The sequence below is a fragment of the Oncorhynchus gorbuscha genome, unplaced genomic scaffold (assembly GCF_021184085.1).
Source record: "Oncorhynchus gorbuscha isolate QuinsamMale2020 ecotype Even-year unplaced genomic scaffold, OgorEven_v1.0 Un_scaffold_1103, whole genome shotgun sequence".
NCBI lineage: Eukaryota > Metazoa > Chordata > Actinopteri > Salmoniformes > Salmonidae > Oncorhynchus > Oncorhynchus gorbuscha.
Window position 1 is genome coordinate 149,277 of NW_025745985.1, and position 16,743 is coordinate 166,019.

At 37.0% G+C, this 16,743-nt stretch overlaps 1 long non-coding RNA gene across 1 annotated transcript in view; it reads right to left on the minus strand.

Annotated features, from left to right (window-relative positions):
• The window catches only part of LOC124021415, a 71,966-nt gene extending 56,011 nt beyond the window's left edge, over window positions 1-15,955 (minus strand). Inside the window, exons 1-2 of the long non-coding RNA XR_006836233.1 lie at window positions 14,913-15,955; window positions 13,864-14,353 (exon numbers count right to left, since the gene is read on the minus strand). This is a non-coding gene — a long non-coding RNA (uncharacterized LOC124021415). The remainder of the gene's footprint in view (window positions 1-13,863; window positions 14,354-14,912) is intronic.
• Window positions 15,956-16,743: the final 788 nt, after the last annotated feature.

Genomic DNA, 16,743 nt, shown 5'->3' on the forward strand with positions numbered 1-16,743 from the left:
GTGATGATGATGATGATGATAGTAATGTAATGCTATGTTCAGGTAGTTGTGTTATGGATGTTATGGATGTAGTTCTATGTTCAGGTAGTTGTGTTATGGATGTTATGGATGTAGTACTATGTTCAGGTAGTTGTGTTATGGATGTTATGGATGTAGTACTATGTTCAGGTATGATGATGATGATAGTAGTGATGATGATGATAGTAGTGATGATGGTAATAGTAGTGATGATGATGATAGTAGTGATGATGATGATAGTAGTGATGATGATGATAGTAGTGATGATGATGATAGTAGTGATGATGATGATGATGATAGTAGTAATGATGATGATGATGATGATAGTAGTGATGATGATGATGATAGTAGTGATGATGATAGTAGTGATGATGATGATGATGATGATGATGATGATGATGATGATGATGATAGTAGTGATGATGATGATGATGATAGTGATGATGATGATGATGATGATAGTAGTGATGATGATGATGATAGTAGTGATGATGATGATAGTAGTGATGATGATGATAGTAGTGATGATGATGATGATGATGATGATAGTAGTGATGATGATGATGTAGTAGTGATGATGATGATGATGATAGTAGTGATGATGATGATAATAGTGATGATGATGATGATGATGATAGTGATGATGATGATGATGTAGTGATAGTATGATGATGATGATGATGATGATGATGATGATGATAGTAGTGATGATGATGATGATAGTGATGATAATGATGATGATGATGATAGTAGTGATGATGATGATGATGATGATGATATGATGATGATGATAGTATGATGATGATAGTGATGATGATGATGATGATGATGATGATGATGATGATGATGATGATGATGATGATGATGATGATGATGATGATGATGATGATGATAGTAGTGATGATGATGATGATGATGATGATGATGATGATGATGATGATAGTAGTGATGATGATGATGATGATGATGATGATGATGATGATGATGATGATGATAATAATAATAGTAATGATGATGATAATATGATGATAATGATGATGATGATGATGATGATGATGATAGTAGTGATGATGGTGATGATAGTGATGATGATGATGATGGTGATAGTAGTGATGATGATGATGATGATGATGATGATGATGATGATGATGATAGTAGTGATGATGATGATGATGATGATAGTAGTGATGATGGTGATAGTAGTGATGATGATGATAGTGATGATGATGATGATGATATGATGATGCCATATGATGATGATGATGGTGATAGTAGTGATGATGATGATGATGATAGTAGTGATGATGATGATAGTAGTGATGATGATGATGATGATGATAGTAGTGATGATGATGATGATGATAGTAGTGATGATGATGATGATGATGATGATAGTAGTGATGATGATGATGATAGTAGTGATGATGATGATAGTAGTGATGATGATGATGATGATGATAGTAGTGATGATGATGATAGTATGATGATGATGATGATAGTAGTGATGATGATGATAGTAGTGATGATGATGATAGTAGTGATGATGATGATAGTAGTGATGATGATGATAGTAGTGATGATGATGATAGTAGTGATGATGATGATGATAGTAGTGATGATGGTGATGATGATAGTAGTGATGATGATGATAGTAGTGATGATGATGATGGTAGTAGTGATGATAATGGTGATGATGATAGTAGTGATGATGATGATAGTAGTGATGATGATGATAGTAGTGATGATAATGATGATGATGATGATAGTAGTGATGATGATGATAGTAGTGATGATGATGATAGTAGTGATGGTGATGATGATAGTAGTGATGATGGTGATAGTAGTGATGATGATGATTTAAAAAAATGTATATATATTTTTTGGGGGTTTGTTATTTTACCAGGTAAATTGACTGAGAACACATTCTCATTTACAGCAACTACCTGGGGAATAGTTACAGGGGAGAGGAGGGGGATGAATGAGCCAGTTGTAAACTGGGGATGATTAGGTGACCATGATGGTATGAGGGCCAGATTGGGAATTTAACCAGGACACCGGGATAAACACCCCTACTCTTACGATAAGTGCCATGGGAGCTTTAATGACCTCAGGGAGTCAGGACACCCGTTTAACATCCCATCCGAAAGACGGCACCCTACACAGGGAAGTGTCCCCAATCGCTGCCTTGGGGTTTTGGGATTTTATTTAAAACATTTGACCGGAATGCTTCCTACTGGCCCTCCAACACCACTTCCAGCAGCATCTGGTCGCCCATCCAGGGACTTACTGGCCCTCCAACACCACTTCCAGCAGCATCTGGTCTCCCATCCAGGGACTTACTGGCCCTCCAACACCACTTCCAGCAGCATCTGGTCTCCCATCCAGGGACTTACTGGCCCTCCAACACCACTTCCAGCAGCATCTGGTCTCCCATCCAGGGACTTACTGGCCCTCCAACACCACTTCCAGCAGCATCTGGTCTCCCATCCAGGGACTGACCAGGACCAACCCTGCTTTGCTTCAGAAGCAATCCAGCAGTGGTATGCAAGGTGGTATGCTGCATACTATGACGATGATAGTAGTGATGATGATGATGATGATAGTAATGTAATGCTATGTTCAGGTAGTTGTGTTATGGATGTTATGGATGTAGTTCTATGTTCAGGTAGTTGTGTTATGGATGTTATGGATGTAGTACTATGTTCAGGTAGTTGTGTTATGGATGTTATGGATGTAGTACTATGTTCAGGTATGATGATGATGATAGTAGTGATGATGATGATGATAGTGATGATGGTAATAGTAGTGATGATGATGATAGTATGATGATGATGATGATAGTGATGATGATGATGATAGTAGTGATGATGATGATAGTAGTGATGATGATGATGATATGTGATGATGATGATGATGATGATAATAATGATGATGATAATAATAATGATGATGATGATAATAATGATGATGATGATGATGATGATATAATAATAATATGATGATGATGATGATGGATGATGATGATAGTAGTGATGATGATGATGATAGTGATGATGATGATGATGATGATAGTAGTAGTGATGATGATGTAGTGATGATGATGATGATGATGATATGATGATGATGATGATGATATAGTGATGATGATGATGATGATGATGATGATGATGATGATGATATGATAGTGATGATGATGATAGTAGATGATGATGATGATGATGATAGTAGTGATGATGATGATAGTAGTGATGATGATGATGATGATAGTGATGATGATGATGATGATGATATGATGATGATGATGATGATGATAGAGTGATGATGATGATGATGATGATGATGATGATGATGATGATGATGATGATGATGAGATGATGATGATGATGATGATAGTAGTGATGATGATGATAGTAGTGATGATGATGATGATGTAGTGATGATGGATGATGATGATGATAGTAGTGATGATGATGATGATGATGATGATAGTAGATGATGATGATGATGATGATGATGATAGTAGATGATGGTGATGTAGTGATGATGATGATGATGATAGTAGTGATGATGTGATAGTAGTGATGATGATGATGATGATGATGATGATGATGATGATGATGTAGTGATGATGATGATAGTAGTGATGATGATAGATGATGATGATGATAGTAGTGATGATGATGATGATGATGATGATGATATGTGATGATGATGATGATGATGATGATGATAGTGATGATGATGATGTATGAGATAGTAGTGATGATGATGATGATAGTAGTGATGATGATGATGATAGTAGTGATGATGATGATAGTAGATGATGATGATGATGATGAGTGATGATGATGATAGTAGTGATGATGATGATGATGATGATGATAGTGTAGTGATGATGATGATAGTAGTGATGATGATGATGATGATGATGATGATGATGATGATGATGATGATGATAGTGATGATGATGATGTGTGATGAGTGATGAGTGATAGTAGTGATGATGATGATGATAGTAGTGATGATGATGATGATGATGATGATGATGAGTAGTGATGATGTAGTGATGATGATAGTGATGATGATGATGTAGTGATGATGATGATGATGATGATGATGATGATGAGTGATGATGATGATAGTATGATGATGATGATGATAGATAGATGATGATGATGATGATAGTAGTGTGATGATGATGATGATGATAGTAGTGATGATGGTGATGATAGATGATAGATGATGATGATGATAGTAGTGATGATGATGATGATGATATAGTAGTGATGATGATGATGATAGTGATGATGATGATGATGATGATGATGATGAGATGATGATGATGATGATGATAGTAGTGATGATGATGATAGTGATGATGATGATGATGTAGTGATGATGATGATGATGATAGTAGTGATGATGATGATGATGATGATGATGATGATGATAGTAGTGATGATGATGATAGTAGTGATGATGATGATAGTAGTGATGATGATGATGATGATAGTAGTGATGATGATGGTGATAGTAGTGATGATGATGATGATAGTAGTGATGATGATGATGATGATGATGATGATGATGATAGTGATGATGATGTGGTAGTAGTGATGATGATGATGATGATAGTAGTGATGATGATGATAGTAGTGATGATGATGATGATGATGATAGTGATGATGATGATGATGATAGTAGTGATGATGTGATGATGATGATGATGATGATGATGATGATAGTAGTGATGATGATGATAGTAGTGATGATGGTGATGATGATGATAGTGATGATGATGATGATGATGATGATGATGATAGTATGATGATGATGATAGTAGTGATGATGATGATGATAGTAGTGATGATGATGATGATGATGATGATGATGATAGTAGTGATGATGATGATAGTAGTGATGATGATGATAGTAGTGATGATGATGAGTAGATGATGATGATGATGATGATGAGTGATGATGATGAGTAGTGATGATGATGATAGATGATGATGATGATGAGTAGTGATGATGATGATAGTAGTGATGATGATGATGATGATGATGATGATGATGATGATGATGATGATGTAGTGATATGATGATGTGATGATGATGATGATGATGATGATGATGATGATGATGATGATGATGATGATGATAGTGATGATGATGATGATAGTGATGATGATGATAGTAGTGATGATGATGATGATGATGATGATGATAGTGATGATGATGATGATGATGATAGTAGTGATGATGATGATGATGATGATGATGATGATAGTAGTGATGATGATGATGATATGATGATGATGATAGTGAGATGATGATGATGATAGTAGTGATGATGATGATATGATAGATGATGATAGTAGTGATGATGATGATGATGATGATGATAGTAGTGATGATGATGAGTAGTGATGATGATGATGATGATGATGATGATGATGATGTGATGATGATGATGATAGTGATGATGATAGTGATGATGATGATAGTAGTGATGATGATAGATAGTGATGATGATGATGATGATGATAGTAGTGATGATGATGATAGTAGTGATGATGATGATAGTAGTGATGATGATGATAGTAGTGATGATGATGAGTGATGATGATGATGATGATGAGTGATGTAGTGATGATGATAGTAGTGATGATGATGATAGTAGTGATGATGATGATAGTATGATGATGATGATGATGATAGTAGTGATGATGATGATAGTAGTGATGATGATGATAGTAGTGATGATGATGAGTAGTGATGATGATGATGATGATGATAGTGATGATGATGATGATGATGATGATGATGATGATGATGATGATGATGATAGTGATGATGATGATGATGTAGTGATGATGATGATGATGATGATGATGATAGTAGTGATGATGATGATAGTAGTGATGATGATGATGATGATGATAGTAGTGATGATGATGATGTGATGATGATGATGATGTAGTGATGATGATGATGATGATAGTGATGATGATGATGATGATGATGATGATGATGATGATGATGATGATGAGTGATGATGATGATAGATGATGATGATGATGATGATGATGATGATGATGATGATGATGATGATGATGATGAGTAGTGTGATGATGATGATAGTATGATGATGATGATGATGATAGTAGTGATGATGATGATGATAGTAGTGATGATGTGATGTAGTGATGATGATGATGATGATGATAGTGATGATGATGATAGTAGTGATGATGATGATGATGGTGATGATGATGTGAGTGATGATGATGATGATGATGATAGTAGTGATGATGATGATGATGATAGTAGTGATGATGATAGTAGTGATGATGATGATAGTATGATGATGATGATGAGTGATGTGAGTAGTGATGATGATGATGATGATGATGAGATGATGATGATAGTAGTGATGATGATGATAGTAGTGATGATGATGATAGTAGTGATGATGATGATAGTAGTGATGATGATGATAGTGATGATGATGATGATGATGATGATGATGATGATGATGATGATGATGTGATGATGATGATAGTAGTGATGATGATGATGATGATAGATGATGATGATGATAGTAGTGATGATGATGATGATAGTAGTGATGATGATGATGATGATATGATGATGATGATGTGATGATGATGATAGTAGTGATGATGGTGATGATGATGATAGTGATGATGATGATGATGATAGTATGATGATGATGTAGTGATGATGATGATGATGATGATGTATGATGATGATGATAGTATGATGATGATGATGATGATGATGATGATGATGATGATGATAGTGATGATGATGATGATATGATGATGATGATGATGATAGTAGTGATGATGATGATGATGATGATGATAGTAGTGATGATGATAGTATGATGATGATGTAGTGATGATGATGAGTGATGATGATGATGTGATGATGATGATGATGATGATGATGATGATGATGATGATAGTGATGATGATGATGATGATAGTAGTGATGATGAGTGATGAGTAGTGATGATGATGATAGTAGTGATGATGATGATGATAGTGATGATGATGATATGATGATGATGATGATGTGATGATGATGATGATGATATGATGATGATGAGTGATGATGATGATGATGATATGATGATGATGTAGTGATGATGATGATGATAGTAGTGATGATGATGATAGTAGTGATGATGATGATAGTAGTGATGATGATGATGATGATGATGATGATGATGATGATGATGATGATGATGATGATGATGATGATGATGATGATGATGATGATGATGTAGTGATGATGATGATGATGATGATGATAGTATGATGATGATAGTAGTGATGATGATGATGATGATGATAGTAGTGATGATGATGATGATGAGTGATAGTGATGATGATGATAGTGAGTGATGATGATGATAGTAGTGATGATGATGATGATGATGATAGTAGTGATGATGATGATAGTAGTGATGATGATGATGATGATGATGATGAGTGATGATGATGATAGTGATGATGATGATGATGATGATGATGATGATAGTGATGATGATGAGTGATGATGATGATAGATGATGATGATGATGATGATGATGATAGTAGTGATGATGATGATAGTGAGTGATGATGATGATGATGATGATAGTAGTGATGATGATGATGATGATGATAGTAGTGATAATGGTGATGATGATAGTAGTGATGATGATGATAGTAGTGATGATGATGATAGAGTGATGATGATGATAGTAGTGATGATGATGATAGTAGATGATGATAGTAGTGATGATGATGATGATGATGATAGTGATGATGATAGTGATGATGTATGATGATGATGATAGTAGTGATGATGGTGATAGTAGTGATGATGATGATGATGATGATAGTAGTGATGATGATGATAGTAGTGATGATGATGATAGTAGTGATGATGATGATAGTATGATGATGATGATGATAGTAGTGATGATGATGATAGTAGTGATGATGATGATAGTAGATGAGTGATGATGATGATAGTAGTGATGATGATGATAGTAGTGATGATGATGATAGTAGTGATGATGATGATGATAGTAGTGATGATGATGATAGTATGATGATGATGATGATGGTAGTGAGTGATGATAGTAGTGATATGATGATGATAGATAGTAGTGATGATGTGATGATGTAGTGATGATAGTAGTGATGATGATGATGTAGATGATGATAGTAGTGATGATGATGATAGTAGTGATGATGATGATAGTAGTGATGGTGATGATGATAGTAGTGATGATGGTGATAGTAGTGATGATGATGATTTAAAAAAATGTATATATATTTTTGGGGGTTTGTTATTTTACCAGGTAAATTGACTGAGAACACATTCTCATTTACAGCAACTACCTGGGGAATAGTTACAGGGGAGAGGAGGGGGATGAATGAGCCAGTTGTAAACTGGGGATGATTAGGTGACCATGATGGTATGAGGGCCAGATTGGGAATTTAACCAGGACACCGGGATAAACACCCCTACTCTTACGATTGTGTTATGGGAGCTATTTAATGACCTCAGGGAGTCAGGACATGTTTAACATCCCATGTGAAAGATGTAGCACCCTACACAGGGAAGTGTCCCCAATCGATGTTTGGGGTTTTGGGATTTTATTTAAAACTATGTTCAGGTAATGTTATAGATGGCCCTCCAACACCACTTCCAGGAGCATACTATGTTCAGCCCAGTCCAGGGACTTATGGATCCAACACCATGTCCAGCAGCATCTGGTCTCCCATCCAGGGACTTACTGGATCCAACACCATGTTCCAGCAGCATCTGGTAGTCCTATCCAGGGTGTTACTGGTTATGGATGTACACTATGTTCCAGCAGCATCTGGTCTCCCATGTCCAGGGAGTTACTGGATGTTATGGATCCAGTACCACTTCCAGCAGCATCTGGTCTATGGATGTAGGACTATGTTCAGGTAACCCTGCTTTGATGTCAGAAGCTATGTTCAGTAGTTATGTATGGAAGTACTATGTGGTATGCTGTTATGGACTATGTAGTTCTATGATAGTAGTGATGATGATGTTATGGATGTAGTTCTATGTTCAATGTTATGGATGTGCTATGTTCAGGTAGTTATTCATGGATGTAGTACTATGTTAGGTAGTTATGTTATGGATGTAGTACTATGTTCAGGTAGTTGTGTTATGGATGTTATGGATGTAGTACTATGTTCAGGTAGTTGTGTTATTATGTTATGGATGTAGTACTATGTTCAGGTAGTTGTGTTATGATGTTATGGATGTAGTACTATGTTCAGGTAGTTATGTTATGGATGTAGTACTATGTTCAGGTAGTTGTGTTATGATGTTATGGATGTAGTACTATGTTCAGGTAGTTATGTTATGGATGTAGTACTATGTTCAGGTAGTTGTGTTATGATGTTATGGATGTAGTACTATGTTCAGGTAGTTATGTTATGGATGTAGTACTATGTTCAGGTAGTTATGTTATGGATGTAGTACTATGTTCAGGTAGTTATGTTATGGATGTAATACTATAATAATATATGCCTATGTTATAGATGTTATGGATGTGTACTATGTTCAGGAGTTATGTTATGGATGTAGTACTATGTTCATAGTTATGTTATGGATGTAGTACTATGTTCAGGTAGTTTATGTTATGGATGTAGTTCTATGTTCAGGTAATTATGTTATGGATGTAGTACTATGTTCAGGTAGTTGTGTTATGATGTTATGGATGTAGTACTATGTTCAGGTAGTTATGTTATGGATGTAATGCTATGTTCAGGTAATTATGTTATGGATGTAGTACTATGTTCAGGTAGTTGTGTTATGATGTTATGGATGTAGTACTATGTTCAGGTAGTTATGTTATGGATGTAATGCTATGTTCAGGTAGTTATGTTATAGATGTAGTACTATGTTCAGGTAGTTGTGTTATGATGTTATAGATGTAGTACTATGTTCAGGTAGTTGTGTTATGATGTTATAGATGTAGTACTATGTTCAGGTAGTTATGTTATGGATGTAGTTCTATGTTCAGGTAGTTATGTTATGGATGTAGTACTATGTTCAGGTAGTTATGTTATGGATGTAGTACTATGTTCAGGTAGTTGTGTTATGATGTTATGGATGTAGTACTATGTTCAGGTAGTTATGTTATGGATGTAGTACTATGTTCAGGTAGTTGTGTTATGGATGCAGTACTATGTTCAGGTAGTTGTGTTATGGATGTTATAGATGTAGTACAATGTTCAGGGTTTGTTCTGTTATTTATCTGTCAGAATATCACTGTTTCCAGGAAGCAACACAGTAACAGGACTGACACTAGTTGGCTATTTGGAGAGTCCCTGAATGAGTCAGAGCTGGATTCTGTGTATGTGTGTGTGTGTGTGTGTACATGTATATGTATGTGTGTGTGTATGTGTATATGTGTATATGTATGTGTATGTGTGTGTGTGTACATGTATATGTATGTGTGTGTATGTGTGTATGTGTATATGTGTATATGTATGTGTATGTGTGTGTGTGTACATGTATATGTATGTGTGTGTATGTGATATGAATATATGTATATAGCAGTATGTGCAGGTCTAGTTGTGTGTGTGTGTACATGTATATGTATGTGTGTGTATATGAGTGTGTTGCTAACCTTTTGTAAAGACATCCACATTCACACAGTGATATGAATCATATAGATCCATGATAGCAGGATGTGCAGGTCTAGTTGTGTCGAACCTGAATGTGTTGAGGCCTACTCAGACCAGGGTGAGTGTCCACCCTGAGATCCCTTCTCTATTGTCTTCTGTCTTCCCTCACTTTCTATACAGTAGATCCCTTCTCTAATGATTTCTGTCCTACTTCACTCTCTGTATATATATAGTGTATGTGCATGTATAGTAAGATGACATCTACAGTAGGTTAAATGTAGCAACGTTTTATTGTGGCTAAAGCTACCGAAACATACATAAATCTCTCTCTCTCGTGTCTGTCTGTCTGTCTGTCTGTCTGTCTGTCTGTCTGTCTGTCTGTCTGTCTGTCTGTCTGTCTGTCTGTCTGTCTGTCTGTCTGTCTGTCTGTCTGTCTGTCTGTCTGTCTGTCTGTCTGTCTGTCTGTCTGTCTGTCTGTCTGTCTGTCTGTCTGTATGTCTGTATGTCCCCCCCCTCTCTCTCTCTCTCTCTCTCTCTCTCTCTCTCTCTCTCTCTCTCTCTCTCTCTCTCTCTCTCTCTCTCTCTCTCTCTCTCTCTCTCTCTCTCTCTCTCTCTCTCTCTCTCTCCCTCTCTCTCTCTCTCTCTCTCCTCTCTCTCTCTCTCTGTCCCCCTCTCTCTCTCTCTGTCTCTGTCTCTCTCTCTCTCTCTCTCTCTCTCTCTCTCTCTCTGTCCCTCTCTCTCTCTCTCTCTCTCTCTCTCTCTCTCTCTCTCTCTCTCTCTCTCTCTCTCTCTCTCTCTCTCTCTCTCTCACACACACACACTACAGAGTACACAGTCAAGTACAACACTAAGTGCTTACATTCAGAATGCTTGATAAAATGTCTTGGAAATGGTACATTCTTTAAAAGTATAAAATACACAACTTGTCAAAGTGCAACAGAATAGAATATAAAACATATAACATTGAATGAAGACTTTTTTCAGATTGTTTTAAGACTCCATGGTTACTCTGAGACCAAGTTCTAGGGTGGAACCTTAAAGGGGCAGTCTGGGATTTAAAAAGCAAAATGTTAGACTCAGTCTCTCACACACACAAACACACACTACGCACAAACACACACAAACACACACTACGCACAAACACACACACACACAAGATCGTCAAGTTCCAAAGATATAGAAGGTTGGACTCACCCAGAACAAGTAGAAGAGTTCTGGACTCCATCTCAGAGACAGACTGGTATTATATCCTCACCAGACAACTAGTAGGATCCTAATAGAACTAGTCCCACAAGAAGAATCAGTCTGAAATTAAATCTGTTTTACTGAATTCAGATTGAAGAAAACCCCAGTTTAACAAGGTTTTTATTCCGTATGATAAATGGTGAGAAAATAAATACAATATTCTCTCTCTCTTAGAGAGACACCTCTCAGTGTGAACCACGTGGAGTTAGAAAATAACGATTTAGCTCTCCTCCCCACACCCCCTTTCTGTTAGAGCACGCCCCCTCTCTCTTTCCCCCCTCTCTCTCTCTGTACTCTCACGATAGAGAGAGAGAGACTGAGAGAGAGTTCTTCAACCAGACAACCACTTTAAGCATAGGCTCTTTTAAGGCAATGTGTACATCCCAAATGAAGGAGGACAGAAGTCATTAGGGAAGGGATCTACTGTATAGAATGTGAAGTAGGACAGAAGTCATTAGGGAAGGGATCTACTGTATAGAATGTGAAGTAGGACAGAAGTCATTAGAGAAGGGATCTACTGTATAGAATGTGAAGTAGGACAGAAGTCATTAGAGAAGGGATCTACTGTATAGAATGTGAAGTAGGACAGAAGTCATTAGAGAAGGGATCTACTGTATAGAATGTGAAGTAGGACAGAAGTCATTAGAGAAGGGATCTACTGTATAGAATGTGAAGTAGGATAGAAGTCATTAGAGAAGGGATCTACTGTATAGAAAGTGAAGTAGGACAGAAGTCAATAGAGAAGGGATCTACTGTATAGAAAGTGAGGGAAGACAGAAATCATTAGAGAAGGGATCTCAGGGTGGACACTCACCCTGGTCTGAGTAGGCCTCAACACATTCAGGTTCGACACAACTAGACCTGCACATCATGCTATCATGGATCTATATGATTCATATCACTGTGTGAATGTGGATGTCTTTACAAAAGGTTAGCAACACACAGACACATGCAAACACACACACACATACATATACGTGTACACACATGTATGTGTATGTGTTTGTGTTTGCGTGTGTGTGTGTGTGTGTGTGTGTGTCTGTCTGTGTTTGTGTTTGCATGTGTGTGTGTGTGTGTGTGTGTGTGTGTGTGTGTGTGTGTGTGTGTGTGTGTGTGTGTGTGTGTGTGTGTGTGTGTGTGTGTGTGTGTGTGTGTGTGTGTGTGTGTGTGTGTGTGTGTGTGTGTGTGTGTGTGTGTGTGTGTGTGTGTGTGTGTGGTAAGAAGACATCTACAGTAGGTTATTTGTAGCAACGTTTTATTGTGGCTAAAGCTACCGAAACATACCCTCTCTCTCTCACACACACACACACACACACACACACACACACACACACACACACACACACACACACACACACACACACACACACACACACACACACACACACACACACACACACACACACACACACACACACACACACACACACACACACACTCCAGAGTACACAGTCAAGTACAACACTAAGTGCTTACATTCAGAACGGTGTTGATAAAGGACATGAAAATGGTACATTCTTTAAAAGTATAAAATACACAACTTGTCAAAGTGCAACAGAATAGAATATAAAACACACAACATTGAATGTAGACGTTGTGTAGATTGTTTTAAGACTCTACTGAATCTCCATGGTTACTCTGAGACCAAGTTCTAGGGTGGAACCTTAAAGGGGCAGTCTGGGATTTATAAAGCAACTAACAGGTCATCTTGTTGTGGTTAACAGCTGAGGGATGGGCCTGGATAGATTGAACCACATCACAGATGGATCTCTGGATGTAAGGACTGACCATCCATGAGATCAACATGATACTTTTAACCAGGTTTTAAACCTTTACATCGTGGACAAACAATGGAGTGAAAACAAGCTTATAGTTGGGGTACTGATGGGGAACGACAGCTGACCTGGTCACAAGGCAGTTTTAAGTTATATTCTACAATGTTCTGATGGGGGAACGACAGCTGACCTGGTCACAGGGCAGTTTTAAGTTATATTCTACAATGTTCTGATGGGGAACGACAGCTGACCTGGTCACAAGGCAGTTTTAAGTTATATTCTACAATGTTCTGATGGGGGAACGACAGCTGACCTGGTCACAAGGCAGTTTTAAGTTATATTCTACAATGTTCTGATGGGGAACGACAGCTGACCTGGTCACAAGGCAGTTTTAAGTTATATTCTACAATGTTCTGATGGGGAACGACAGCTGACCTGGTCACAAGGCAGTTTTAAGTTATATTCTACAATGTTCTGATGGGGAACGACAGCTGACCTGGTCACAAGGCAGTTTTAAGTTATATTCTACAATGTTCTGATGGGGAACGACAGCTGACCTGGTCACAAGGCAGTTTTAAGTTATATTCTACAATGTTCTGATGGGGAACGACAGCTGACCTGGTCACAGTTTTAAGTTAGGCAGTTTTAAGTTATATTCTACAATGTTCTGATGGGGAACGACAGCTGACCTGGTCACAAGGCAGTTTTAAGTTATATTCTACAATGTTCTGATGGGGAACGACAGCTGACCTGGTCACAAGGCAGTTTTAAGTTATATTCTACAATGTTCTGATGGGGAACGACAGCTGACCTGGTCACAAGGCAGTTTTAAGTTATATTCTACAATGTTCTGATGGGGAACGACAGCTGACCTGGTCACAAGGCAGTTTTAAGTTATATTCTACAATGTTCTGATGGGGAACGACAGCTGACCTGGTCACAAGGCAGTTTTAAGTTATATTCTACAATGTTCTGATGGGGAACGACAGCTGACCTGGTCACAAGGCAGTTTTAAGTTATATTCTACAATGTTCTGATGGGGAACGACAGCTGACCTGGTCACAAGGCAGTTTTAAGTTATATTCTACAATGTTCTGATGGGGAACGACAGCTGACCTGGTCACAAGGCACTTTTAAGTTATATTCTACAATGTTCTGATGGGGAACGACTGTTGACCTGGTCACAAGGCAGTTTTAAGTTATATTCTACAATGTTCTGATGGGGAACGACTGTTGACCTGGTCACAAGGCAGTTTTAAGTTATAGTCTACAATGTTCTGATGGGGAACGACAGCTGACCTGGTCACAAGGCAGTTTTAAGTTATAATCTACAAGAACCAAGAGCAATAAATCAATAATTTAAAAGTAAAAAAACTGGATGTACCAATCATGGATAGCCTTTAAGTTTTGGTTTTGGGTTGGGTAAGCTGATCCTAGATCTGTGCCTAAGGACAACCTCTACTGAACTGTACAGTACATTTACTGTGTTCTGGTCCTAGATCTGTGCCTAAGGACCTCTACAATGGCAGAACTGTACAGTAATTGACTGTATTCTGATCCTAGATCTGTGCCTAAGGACCTCTACAATGGCAGAACTGTACAGTACATTGTTACTACTTTATTCCTAAATCTATACAACTATTGAAACCACTTTAACCCAACACCTAGCAACCTCTTGGCATGACAGCTAATTTTAACAGGCTAATTTGTTAGGTTTTAACAGGCTAATTTGTTAGGTTTTAATTTGTTAGGTTTTAACAGGCTAATTTGTTAGGTTTTAACAGGCTAATTTGTTAGGTTTTAACAGGCTAATTTGTTAGGTTTTAACAGGCTAATTTGTTAGGTTTTAACAGGCTAATTTGTTAGGTTTTAACAGGCTAATTTGTTAGGTTTTAACAGGCTAATTTGTTAGGTTTTAACAGGCTAATTTGTTAGGTTTTAACAGTTGCTTTACTCAGGTTTATTTCCTCCTGATTCTGGAAATCTTACCACTGGGATTTCTGAAATCCTGTTGATAAATGCTGTTTTTGGACAGAAGCACTGCAAATGATCGCAACAAATCTTATGCCATCTCATTATATACATAGAGGTTGCCATGGTAACACTTTTAAATAACTATCATGAATAAACCTTTTAACGATTTATAAACTATTTACATTTATATTTCTAAACATTTATAAGAACGTGTAAATATTACCAGCCTTCCATTCGTAAAAAATGTACAACATTTATATTAATTTATAAACATGTATATTCATTTATAAAGACTTATTCTTAAATGTTATTTAAAAAGTGTTAAAGATCAATAACACATTTACAGTATAACAGTATAACAGTCCAGTAGGACACAACTAACACATATCTTCACTTAATGTTTTTCTAAATCCCTCTGGATTTAATCGTGTAGAAAAGTCACCATATCTTGTACTCTTGGTAATAAATATGACTATAAATCACATTCATGTAAAGGAAGAAAGCTTCTGTTCATCACGTTTATGGTTTCATCCAAGTGGTGGAAAATAGTACCTTTCTTTTGTGGTTGTGAATTTGGATGACATAAATATCATATAGATTCCTTATTGGATGACATAAATATCATATAGATTCCTTATTGGATGACATAAATATCATATAGATTCCTTATTGGATGACATGAAGATCGTGTAACTTCTGACTGGATGACATAAAGACCATATGGATTCCTATTGGATGACATGAAGATCACATAACTTCTAATTGGATGACATAAAGATCATACTCATTCCTATTGGATGACATGAAGATCATATAACTTCTGATTGGATAACCTAATGCTTATCCAGCGGGATAGTTGGACACATTTTCTACTAACCTGGTCTGAACAGTACTATCCTCGGGCTGAGTGTTTCTGGGTTGTCACTATCTGGCCAAGATACTAAATCAGAAACACTTCCCATTTCTACAATATACCTTAACCACACCGCTAAACACAAATATTTGTTTTCATAAATGGTTACGATATTGACCAT